Here is an 11,030-nt window from a genome sequence, read left to right on the forward strand (position 1 = left end):
GTGGAATAAAGAGCTAATATTTTGATATATATTAATACGAAGATGGATATAACTAGAACAATTTAGAGAAAAGATAGAAAGGAAAATTGTAAGTAAATAAAACATAATTTCTGAACTTAACAAGGTGTGTTTAATATTTTAAACTTGACGTCAGATCAATATAATAATCGTGGATCTGCAATGAATCGGGCAGTTTTATGCTTTAAGTGTTGTTTAAAAAATAATTCCACATATTTATTGGGATGTGCTTTAAAATGCGTAAGCCCATTGAATCTTTCAGCGAGTAATGATGATGATTTGCTCAAAGCTATTCTTTTGTTATTCGTTCAACAGTTCAACGGGCCACTTTAATTTCATTTTCTTTAAAATATGCGTGATTACATTCAAATTTAATTTATTATAGATATACATACGTGTAGGAATATGCTTGTCATGATGGTTCATTGAAATGAACTATTCCACATATTTAGCCAGAGTTTTATTGGGCTAAAAAAACCCCAGATAGAACAAACACTCGTAAATATTCGCATAGCTAACAAAAAGCACACTTTGCTTAGAAACTCGGACAGACAGACATACCAATCATTTCATAGCCACACAATTTTCATACAAGGTCATAATCGAAACTTTTCCATCCTATACTCGGTAAAATTAAATATGTTATATATATATATATATATATATATATATATATATATATAGTATAAGCATATCAAACGGAACGAGTGATCGCTGGAAGATCGCCGACAACTTCCTGGAAAGCGAAATTCTCTTTCAATGGGGCAATAATAATAATCCGACTATGCCAATAAGTAAACACATTTGTTTCAACAGAATTTCAGTAGGAATTCTCTTATCTTTTCTTCTTTATTTTTTTTTTCTTGTGTGCCAGTTTCAGTTTAAGGAATGAGGATCAGTTGCAGAAGTTGGAACGGCAGCAGCTTTAGCTGATCTTCAAATCGATCGCATTAGTATCTTTATCACGCATGTCACGGCCACAAATTGCAACGATCCATCAAATAAATTTCTGAACGACAACCAACGAGAGGTACGGAGGGTGCGGAGGGTGCGGAGGGTGAGAAAGTGATGGAGTGAGAGAGTGAGCGAGTGAGAGGGGGAACTAGAAATGCAACCAGTTACGGACAGTCAGTTGAGTCTGGGTGGTAACTATCGTATATATAAGGCTCGCTGGCTTGATCATTTGTTAGTGGGCCGCTAAGGAATTTATAAATAGCAATGCTAAAATTAACTTTTTGCGGTTCACCAACAAATGTGCATAAATAAAAACAAATGCAATCGGATTTAACTGGTGCAAGTTTTGATACCCTGTACGAAACAATGAAGAGGGATATGACAAAGTGGAGACCATCTATCTGAAAGCTAGATTGTATATAGTATTTACATATTGTCGATGATCTGAGATGATCTTTTCTATTATAGATTATTATTTACGTACATGAGATAGAAAAGAAAAGCTTCCAAGCTGTCGAACATTAATTAAACAACTTTTTACAATCTGAAAATATATTTAAAATCGTGAAACGTTTTTAAATTTTCAGCTACGCTCTATGAAATAGAATAGAAATCATAAAGAAATGTTCTCTAACAACATTTTCTTTCATTTACCTTTGCTATACTAAAGTGACACTAATGGGTATACTATGGTTGACTACTACTAAACTCTCTGAGTATTTTGATTGATTTCCATGCAAATTTGCTGCCACATTAGAATTTATTGCAATTTCTTTGCCACAACGAACTGTTGACTGCCATGGCACCTTAACCATTCGTCTGCATTTTCATATTCATATTCATATTCATATGAGTATTCAAATTGTTGGTCACATGCTGAGCAGGCACTGCTCTTGGTAAGTTTTCACTTTCAAATTCGCACTGGGTGCAATTTGATTGACAGTTGTGAGTTTCGAGTTTTGTCTTGACAGGCGACACATAAATGAAAATTAATTAAATTAGATAGATTATGCTCGACTGCACGGGGAAGGGGCGTGAGGGGGTAGCTAGATGGGATGGGGTAGGGTGAGGGACTGAGGACCTTGTTACTCTCGGTGCAAGCTAAATAAATAAATAACCAATTTTTAATTGAATTTCTACCTACATTTTTAACCTGTTTGACGGCATTCCGGGGCAATCAACGTCGCTCCGTTGTTGTGGAGTAGTCGACGCTTGTTGTCGATGACGCTCAATGTGGTTGTTGTTATTGTTGTTGTTATATGCATAGTAGCAGCAGCAGCAGCAGTTGCTGTTGTTTTTGTAAATTGCTGTAGAGATCGGCGCCGCCTCGGCAAACCTCGTGCTGCTTTTTCTTCTCACTGGTCAACAAAGAAGACCTTTTGCAACGACACCGACGCCGACTGCGTTGCCGACTGCGATGCTGGCATCGGCATCTTATCAGGGGCAGAGTTGCAGTTTCTTGCCGGAGACTGCGAGGCTGCTGCATTGAAGTGAACTGAAGTCAACTGAACTGAAGTGATAGCCAGCTGTAGCTGCAACGTGTGTCACAAACTTAGTCACTCTCCACACACACACACACACACACACACAAACACGCACACACACACTGATACAGTTGCTTCAGGCATTGTGTGCGTGGCACTTTCTTGTCTTGATAACCGATTTGCATCAACGAAAATGGAACGTTTTAGACTTCAGAGAGCTCTCTGTGCTATGTACGTGAATGCACCAAAGGATGTTGACTTGTCACGCATACAAACAAACACACACAAATACAGAGTGACTGAGAGGCTGAGTAACTGTGCTGTGTGTCCATTGTAATTATGATAATTACAACAATAAAAATCAAGTGGCATATTATACTTGGACTTATGTGATCAGAAATATACATAGTTGTTGTTTCATCTGTATGCAAATTTAATGCATTTACGCTTAATTATAGATATTTATGGTCGTATTTGTTAATGCTTTGTTAGCTTTGCCAATTGCCCAGCAGCTGCTTCCTTGAAAATTGGGAATTCACTTTTCAGATTTCAGTTACTGTGGTCACATTGAAAATAAATACAGATTTACATAGATGTGCAAGTGCGCTTCTGATATTAAATTTTTTGCCTGGTTTCAACTCTTTTAATCCAACCGAAAGTGGTTCAAACTGGCGTATCTAACTAACTGTGAGGGTTTAGGCTTGTAACTGTGATGCTGCTATCTCTTATAACAACAACAACAACAAACAGATACAGATACATCTGTAGCTACAGTAAACAAAGTTGCTTCAAAACGTGTTTTCAAAGTCAAACGCTGTCGATTTCTTGTAATCTAATATACGTGTCGTGCTTTTCGATTTTTTTTGTATTTTTCATGAAATTCATATCATATTGGTATTTGTGCTAATTATTTAGTGGATCATGTTGATTTTATAAGACCAAAATTGTTAATTGCTTGTAAATCGAATCATGTGAAAGACAGTTAAAAGAAGTATGAGAGTATGTAAATTTGTGAAGAATAAGTATGATCAACTAAAAACATATGCCGTATTAGAGTATTTCTTAGACTATTTCAATCCATAAATAAATTTGAATTTAAATGACGGAAAAACATAAGTAAAACATAAGATTATGTTTAATTCGTATGAAATAAACTATGATTTTTATAATTTATAATTCAATAAATGGAAATGAAAATGTTTGTACGCCATATCGTAAGATATGTTGTTATATAACATAAGTATTTAAAGTAATTGAATTTAGCTCTCCATTGAAAATAAAAATTCTAAGCTTTTTTTTAAACTTCCTTTATTTTAATTGTTATTTTAAAAACGTTCTCATATAAATATTAAGAAATTGTTAACATAATAACTATAATAAGTATATTTGTAGCTGTTAAATATATTTTAATTGGCCTACACGGCGTATACTGAATGTTTGTATACTCGCATAAAACACAGTTTAGGTTCTGTTGGCGTTTTGCATTTCTTGTGCCATTTCTCTTCATAAAGTATTCATAAATATCGTATGTAGATATATTTATAATATGTATATGATTTATCATGTCTGACACTTGGGCCAAACCACTTGTCAAATGGTCAGGCAAACGAGAACAATAACAACACCAACAACAACAACGACTACCACAACGATATCGACAACATGCTGTGATTTTAGATAAATTCATAACTAAAACTCAACTTGTCTTGCCTTCAAAGTTCAAATCACTTGGCGCTCAAACACGCATCTGTGTGTGCATGTGTGTCTATAAATGTGTGCGTATGTGAGTGTGTATATTTTATTTTAATTATTTATTTATGCGTTATTTTTGCGCGCGTTCATTTCGATAAGCTTCAAATGGAGACACCATTTACATTAACAGTTATACGTATTTTTGTATATATATATAAATATGTGTTTTTTATATATATATATATATATGTGTAGGTATTCAACGGAATAGCAGCTGCACAACTTTTCATTTAACAATAACAACAACAACAACAACTTTGAAATCAGCTGTTGATTGCGATTTCGTATAACGAACTTGAAATTCGCTTATGAAAACAAAAGCAAAACGATATAAAGCAACCGACAGAACAAATCTTTCAGTTATAGTCTACTCAAAAGAAGGCGACATTTAATCAGAACAGAACAGCCTCCAAAACTAACCCAGAGACCCTCACACTCCCCTCTTTCCTCTCTATCTATAGTTCGTCATAGTCACATTTCTTTCTTTGACTGAATTTAGTTCAACTTTAGTTTTGTACTTAGTACATGGTATAATATAGATATTTATATATGTGTATATAGGGTCTGTAGTGATAACGGAGCCACAGGAAAACGACAAAGCGAGTAAAGCAGTCGAAGGCCATAGACGTACATAATGTATGTATGTATGGATGTATGTACATATCTTTGGTGTATGTATGTGTACAACAACTTGAGGTTGAGGTTTGAAATCTGAGATAGTGCGAGTATATGCTAAAAAGAAGAAGAATGGCACCGTTAGAGCAGCCACATGACAGTAACATATTATTTAACACCAGTATTTACTAGGGTAAATAATGTAATTTTTAAACAGATATTAAAATCGGTAGAATTTCTATTTGAATAAAACAAAAACACTACGACCATACAAACATTATAGAGGTTAGTACCGGGTTCAACGGCCTCATTAAGGTTTAAAGAACTCATCAATACTTTGATAAAATATAAAATTAATACCCAGTTGCTTCAATAATAAGTAAATAAAAAATAATATTAATCTCAAAAGATACCAATAATTAAATGTAATTAAATAAAGAGAGATCTTAAAAAAGATAATTTATTCCTACTTTAAAAAAAAAGTCTACCATCTTTAATATTTTTATTTGTCTACAAAAATTTGGCTCTTTTAAAATTATGAAGGCCTCAAATGGATATAAGATATGTTTTATATGTTGTTCAAGATGACTCATGAATGTGAATCATGTTGTTGTCAAGTGTCATTCTTGGGTTTATTCACACATAACTTACTAATCCTTTCAACACTGACCCAATTATTGGAGTTTCCATTTAAAAGATTATCTAGTATTTTATTCGAGCTCAGACTTCACGCAGATAGTTGGCCTTGACTTTATCGATAACAGATAGTGCCATTACCTCCCTCAATTTCACTCTCTCTCTCTATCTCTCTCCATCTTCATCTCTTTCTTAGTTAGTTAATTGCTTGTTTCAGCTGTCGCTGTTGGCGGTCATTAACAAAAACGGAAATATTCCAATTGGCAATTATCGAGTGCAAAGTCCACGACTGAAAATCTATATGACCACAAAACACCTGACCAAGTTTTTGCCAAGAAACTCCCCCGCCACTTCCCCTGTGCTATACAAAAAATTAGATTGTAGTAGTATAATTCAAGTACATGTGCAATACCACTGAAATTTTTGCATGGAAACGTGATAGCAAAAGTTGTTGTTATTGTTGGCCAGGCCAGGTTAGTGTTGGCCTGGCCTGATGCAGAGCAGTAGCCGCATCTGCTTGTGGAATTTATTTATCGTTAAGAAAATGTGTGTAAAATAAGTGAAACTATTGGGAAGCTGCTGCCGCTGTGCGCCTGTCTCTTTACCCAGTGTGACCAGTTTTGACGAGGCAACGGATGGAACGGAGCGACGGAGAGAGGGGGTAAGAGGCAGGGGGAGAGGGAGTTGGGTAGCTAATGCCACCACTTTTGATAAAATGTTGGCCTGGCCTAAGCCTGTTGCCTGTTGCCACTGCTGATGACCAGTAGCCACTTCCAGCTGCAACTGTTGCAAGTGTTGCAACTGTGCAACAACTGTTGCAACTGGGGAGCAGCAGCAGCAAATTATTGCCGCATTGCTGCGACTGCTTGGTGTTATCAGAAGCGGCAGCAGGCAGGCCTTGTGATTTGCCAGCCCGGGCCAGGCCCAGAGCAACATTTTGAGCCAACGTCGCTGAACCCGCTTCGTCTGAGTTTTTTTTTATATATATATTTTTTTTTGTCGAATTTCAGAAAGTGGAAGACCTTCATTGTAGCTGCTGTTGGTGCTGAGTTGTTGCTGCTGCTTGCCACTTGTTGTTGCTGCTTAGTTTGTTATCAGGTTTGCGGGGCCCCGCTTTATTTGTGGCTATCAATTTCACACCTAAGCCAACGAGTTTCTAAATCGAGCGTGTGAGATGAGAAGCTACTATACTATAGCGAGCATATCATTAGCTTTGATCTCGGTACAACAAACAATGAAACAATTATTTGACTTATTTCTGGAACAATGTCAGGATACAGATTCGAAACCCGACTCAAATTTGAAATATCATTCTGATTAAAATTAAAATTCAGATTCATAATTAAGAGACCTAGTTAAAAAATGTCATTGATTAGCAAACCAAATATTGTTGGGGGTAATACGATAGGACCATTGATTCACACAGTGGCTAGACAAATATGTGGAGCATGTCTTATGGCTTATTGTTTATAGCCAACGGCTTATTGCTTATGCAATGCCATACGGCCTCGAGGCGATCGCAAATCCATAACTATAACTATAAGTATAACTATAACTATAACTTTAACTATAACGATAATCATAACACGCCCAAAGCCAACCAGTCACATGCAATTATTCAATTAGCCAAATGGCGTCATAAATTATCAAGTCTACGACCATTTGACATATTTGGAAGGGCCAAGCATTACTTACACACCAGCTCAACTCTCAGTCCCCCTGCCAGTTACCAATGTCAGTGTCAATTGTCAATGGTGGAATGCCGTTCGATTTAGTTTGTCATTTCAAGTGTCTTATGAATATGCAGTCCATTTAGGCTTTTTTATTACCATGTTATTATCTTTCTCTTTCCTTGTACTCCATTCTAATAGCATTTGAATATGTGGTTTAAATTAAAACATTTCCACTTAACTAGGGGGAAACACATTATAACCTGTTAAGTACTTCGCAGGATTTCTTATGAAATACAAAGTTGGAACAAATATAAATTTTTCAGCTAGAAAGTACCTTCAACTTATTTTGAATATTGATCTGAATATTAAATTTTTCAAGACTAAGATCCACAATCATACGCAAATAACAAAATTCTTCAAATTGAATTTTTTTTTTAATATTTAACTATCTTTTTTTTGTATTTAATTTAATACAACTCCCAGAAGGTTTTCATGTGTTCTCTGTATTTTGTTAAATCGTTGAGATCAATTAAGTAATTTATTATTTGATAGCTTAAATATTCCATATAATTATACGAAACTATAGGAAATATTACTCAGATTGTACCATAATAAAAATTTTCGGACACATCTAAAAATAGTTGTCTAATAGTTGGACTAAAAGCTCAATATTTCCATCGGATTTTATCAATGTCTTAATATAATATTATATTAATACCCAGTATTTTATAAATTTGAAGCCTCAGATTAGTTACTTTCATAAATTTGTAAAAGAAAAAGATTTAGTTGCTGAGAGCGTTGGGGAAATTCGACACGCAGTCACCATGTCGTATGCGCATTATTAAATCTAAGCAAATAGTTCGAAATGAAGTGTGAAAATATTATACATATAAATAGATACATGTATATGTGTATTTGCTTACCTTGTGCACCTGCTGCACACCTCAAGATTGCTCCAAAATCCACAAATCCTTTGGCTGCAAATGCAACAACAACCAATTTTGGCAATTCACGAAAGTTGCATACATTATAGTTATGGACAAACGCGTGCATAAATATATACACTTGTAAATGGGGATCGGTTTGGGCGCCACCTGCTCTATATACATATGTATGTGAATATGTATATGTATGTGTATGCATAACACTTTGCAATATGCATATTTGTATGTACTGCTTGATTATGTGTGAAAAAGAGGGCGGAACAAATCACTTGCACTTCACATGTTGGCCAATACTTTGGCTTATGGCTAACAATGGCTTTTGGCTATGGCTTATTGCTTCACACCACACAGACACACACTCTTACACATAGGCACATGTCATGGTATCGGTATCGGTATCGGAATTCGTATCGGATTTTGGCGACGTCAACAATCGCGGCGAATTGAGACGAGGCGAGAGCGAGTCGAGAGCGAGGCGAGACGAGATGAGAATGGAAACTGTTTACTGTTCTTGAGCTCAGCTGCTATCTCGGATAGTTGTTGTTATTGCTATTGTTATTGTTGTGGTTGTTGTTGCTGCTGATGCACAGCCTCAACTGTGTTTTTTTTTCTTCAACGCGAATTATTACAAAAAAGCACCAAAAAAAAAAAGGAGAAAGAAACGAAATGAAAATCGAATTTAAAAATAAATATACATATGCAAATTAATTTTCTGGGCCTGCCTCGAAAAGAGTTAGATCAAGCTATTACAACTTGTTGTAATTTGATTGTTGCTGTGGTATTTATATATTTGTTTCTATTTTTATATTTTTCTTGTTATGTTTTATTTAATTTTTTTTTGGACAAGTTGGCGACAACGACGAATCTTTCGGTTCCGTACAACGAGCGCTGAGCGCAAAAAACTGAATGAGCAGCCAAAGCGGCCGGGCAAGGCAAACAGGCGGCACAGCACAGTCGAGCCACAGTCACAGCAACAGCCACAGCCACTGAGACAGCGACAGCGGCAGCGACAGACACAGCCGCAGTCGACGCGACAGTCGCAGCAGCAACAGCAACCGCGCAGCAGCAGAAGCAGCAGTGGCGAGCTAGTTAGTTACTTAGTTTGAGCGCATAGTAGTGAGAGTTGATCGACACACAAACACACACAAACACAAACACACACACAAACACACACACACACACTTGCCCAGATATCAAGTTGCTTAAGTCGCTCAAGCTCAAGCGCCATTTAAGTTGAGTAATTAAAACAGGCGGCGATTTGCATGTGTGTGAGCTCGCAAGTGTATGTGTTAGTGTGTGTGTGTGAACGTTTGTGACTGCGATTAATTATTAATCAAGCCCCAAAAACAACAATAACAACAATAAGAGCAACAAACAAACAAACAAGTCCGTCTGTCAGCCACACAATTACAAATATTCAACTCTCTCAGCTTCGTTTCACTTTGCTCTGCTTCCCTCCCCCACCAAGCTACTCTCTCTCTCTCCCTCTCTGTCTCTGCAACTCTTCAACCTTACGCTCTGCTATGCGCGACTTTCTTTGCTGCTCTCCGCTTCAAGTTGTTACATTTCTATCGCGTTGTTGTTGTTACCGAAATCTGCATCTCAACTGGTTGGAGTCTGGCATTTTTTGAGCAGGCCACAACAAGCGGAGCGAAGTGCAGCAAATGTAAATTTAAATTGATTGCAAAATGTTTAAGACTGAGCGTATTCATTATACGCCATGTGGATTGATCACACAGCGTTGCCAGACAGTCAAAATGATTGCCATTAAATAAATTAAAATATTTTTATGAATATTGGAATTGAGAGAGAGAATTGAGAATAATTATTTGAAATCCTAGTCAATCTATTAATAATATTGAATTAAGTATTATCAGCTTGTTAATTAAAATGCAAGATAATTAAAAAATTAATAAAGTTATTCCAAAATGAAATGTTATTTAATAGATTTCTCTTCGGCATATTATAGAAATATAAAAAATTATAATACCAAAGAAAAACCTAATTAATAGATACTGATTGATTTTATTAACTATGTTTTAGGCCAAGAAATTAATTTTTTTTAAATAATTGTGAGCCTTGTTTTAATTCCTTTTCCACATTTCTGCTTATCACATAATTTATTTATTTCCATTTTTCTAAAATTAAAAACTTTCGTTCAATTAATTCTCTACAAATATCATCGCATTGCGCATACGCAGCGTTCACCTGCCGCATCTGGCAAAGTCTGGCAGCACTGTAAGCCAAATCAATGCAGCATCCTGCCAGTTATTGTTGTTGTTGTTCTTGCCACTGGGGAACGTTATTAAAATATTACACTTGCTACTTTTTTTGCTAGTTCTTACGTGTTGTTGCTGCTCTTTGCGATATTGTTTTTGTAACAACATCAGCTACAACAACAACTACAATAACAGCACAAGCAACTGCTGCGAGCGTCGTCGTCATGTATTAAAACTTGTTCATTGGAATTTTCTAATAAATCAATAAACGCAGACAACGCATTGTGAGTGGTGTGCTGTGTATTGGGTTGAAGGGGCTGAGCCGGAGGGGAGTTGGGGGTAGAGAGGCAGAGAATGGGTGCATGGCACACAGCTGGCGGCACGCAGCGACAGCGACGTCGACAGAGACGTTGGCGTACACATTGAAGATTGCGCATTATAAAAATAGCCGATGCTTTATTATTTTTGAGGTTATGGAAAAGTTGTTGTTGCTGTTGTCAAGTTGTTGACAGTGACGACAGCAGCAGCAACTCATGATTGCAGCTACAACACAAACAACAAGAACAACAACGACTGGCGCATTCGCAACACTTTCACGCATAGCCAACTTGCATTTCCGTAAAGAAACGCTTCCGGGGGAAGGAAGGAACTGGAGGCTGTCACTTCGGCCTGACACGATAATTATGCAATAAACCGACAACTTAAGTTAACTAACCATATTTAAGGCACATTTTG

General features: G+C 36.4%; 1 protein-coding gene across 1 annotated transcript in view; it reads right to left on the reverse strand.

Moving 5' to 3' along the window:
- Nucleotides 1-8,078, reverse strand: part of LOC117780043 (protein decapentaplegic) — a 40,397-nt gene extending 32,319 nt beyond the window's left edge. Inside the window, exon 1 of the mRNA XM_034616416.1 lies at nucleotides 8,056-8,078. The gene's annotated coding sequence lies outside the window, so the exon portion shown is untranslated. The remainder of the gene's footprint in view (nucleotides 1-8,055) is intronic.
- Between the last annotated feature and the right edge of the window lie 2,952 nt (nucleotides 8,079-11,030).

This window comes from Drosophila innubila (genome assembly GCF_004354385.1).
Source record: "Drosophila innubila isolate TH190305 chromosome 2L unlocalized genomic scaffold, UK_Dinn_1.0 4_B_2L, whole genome shotgun sequence".
Taxonomy (NCBI): domain Eukaryota; kingdom Metazoa; phylum Arthropoda; class Insecta; order Diptera; family Drosophilidae; genus Drosophila; species Drosophila innubila.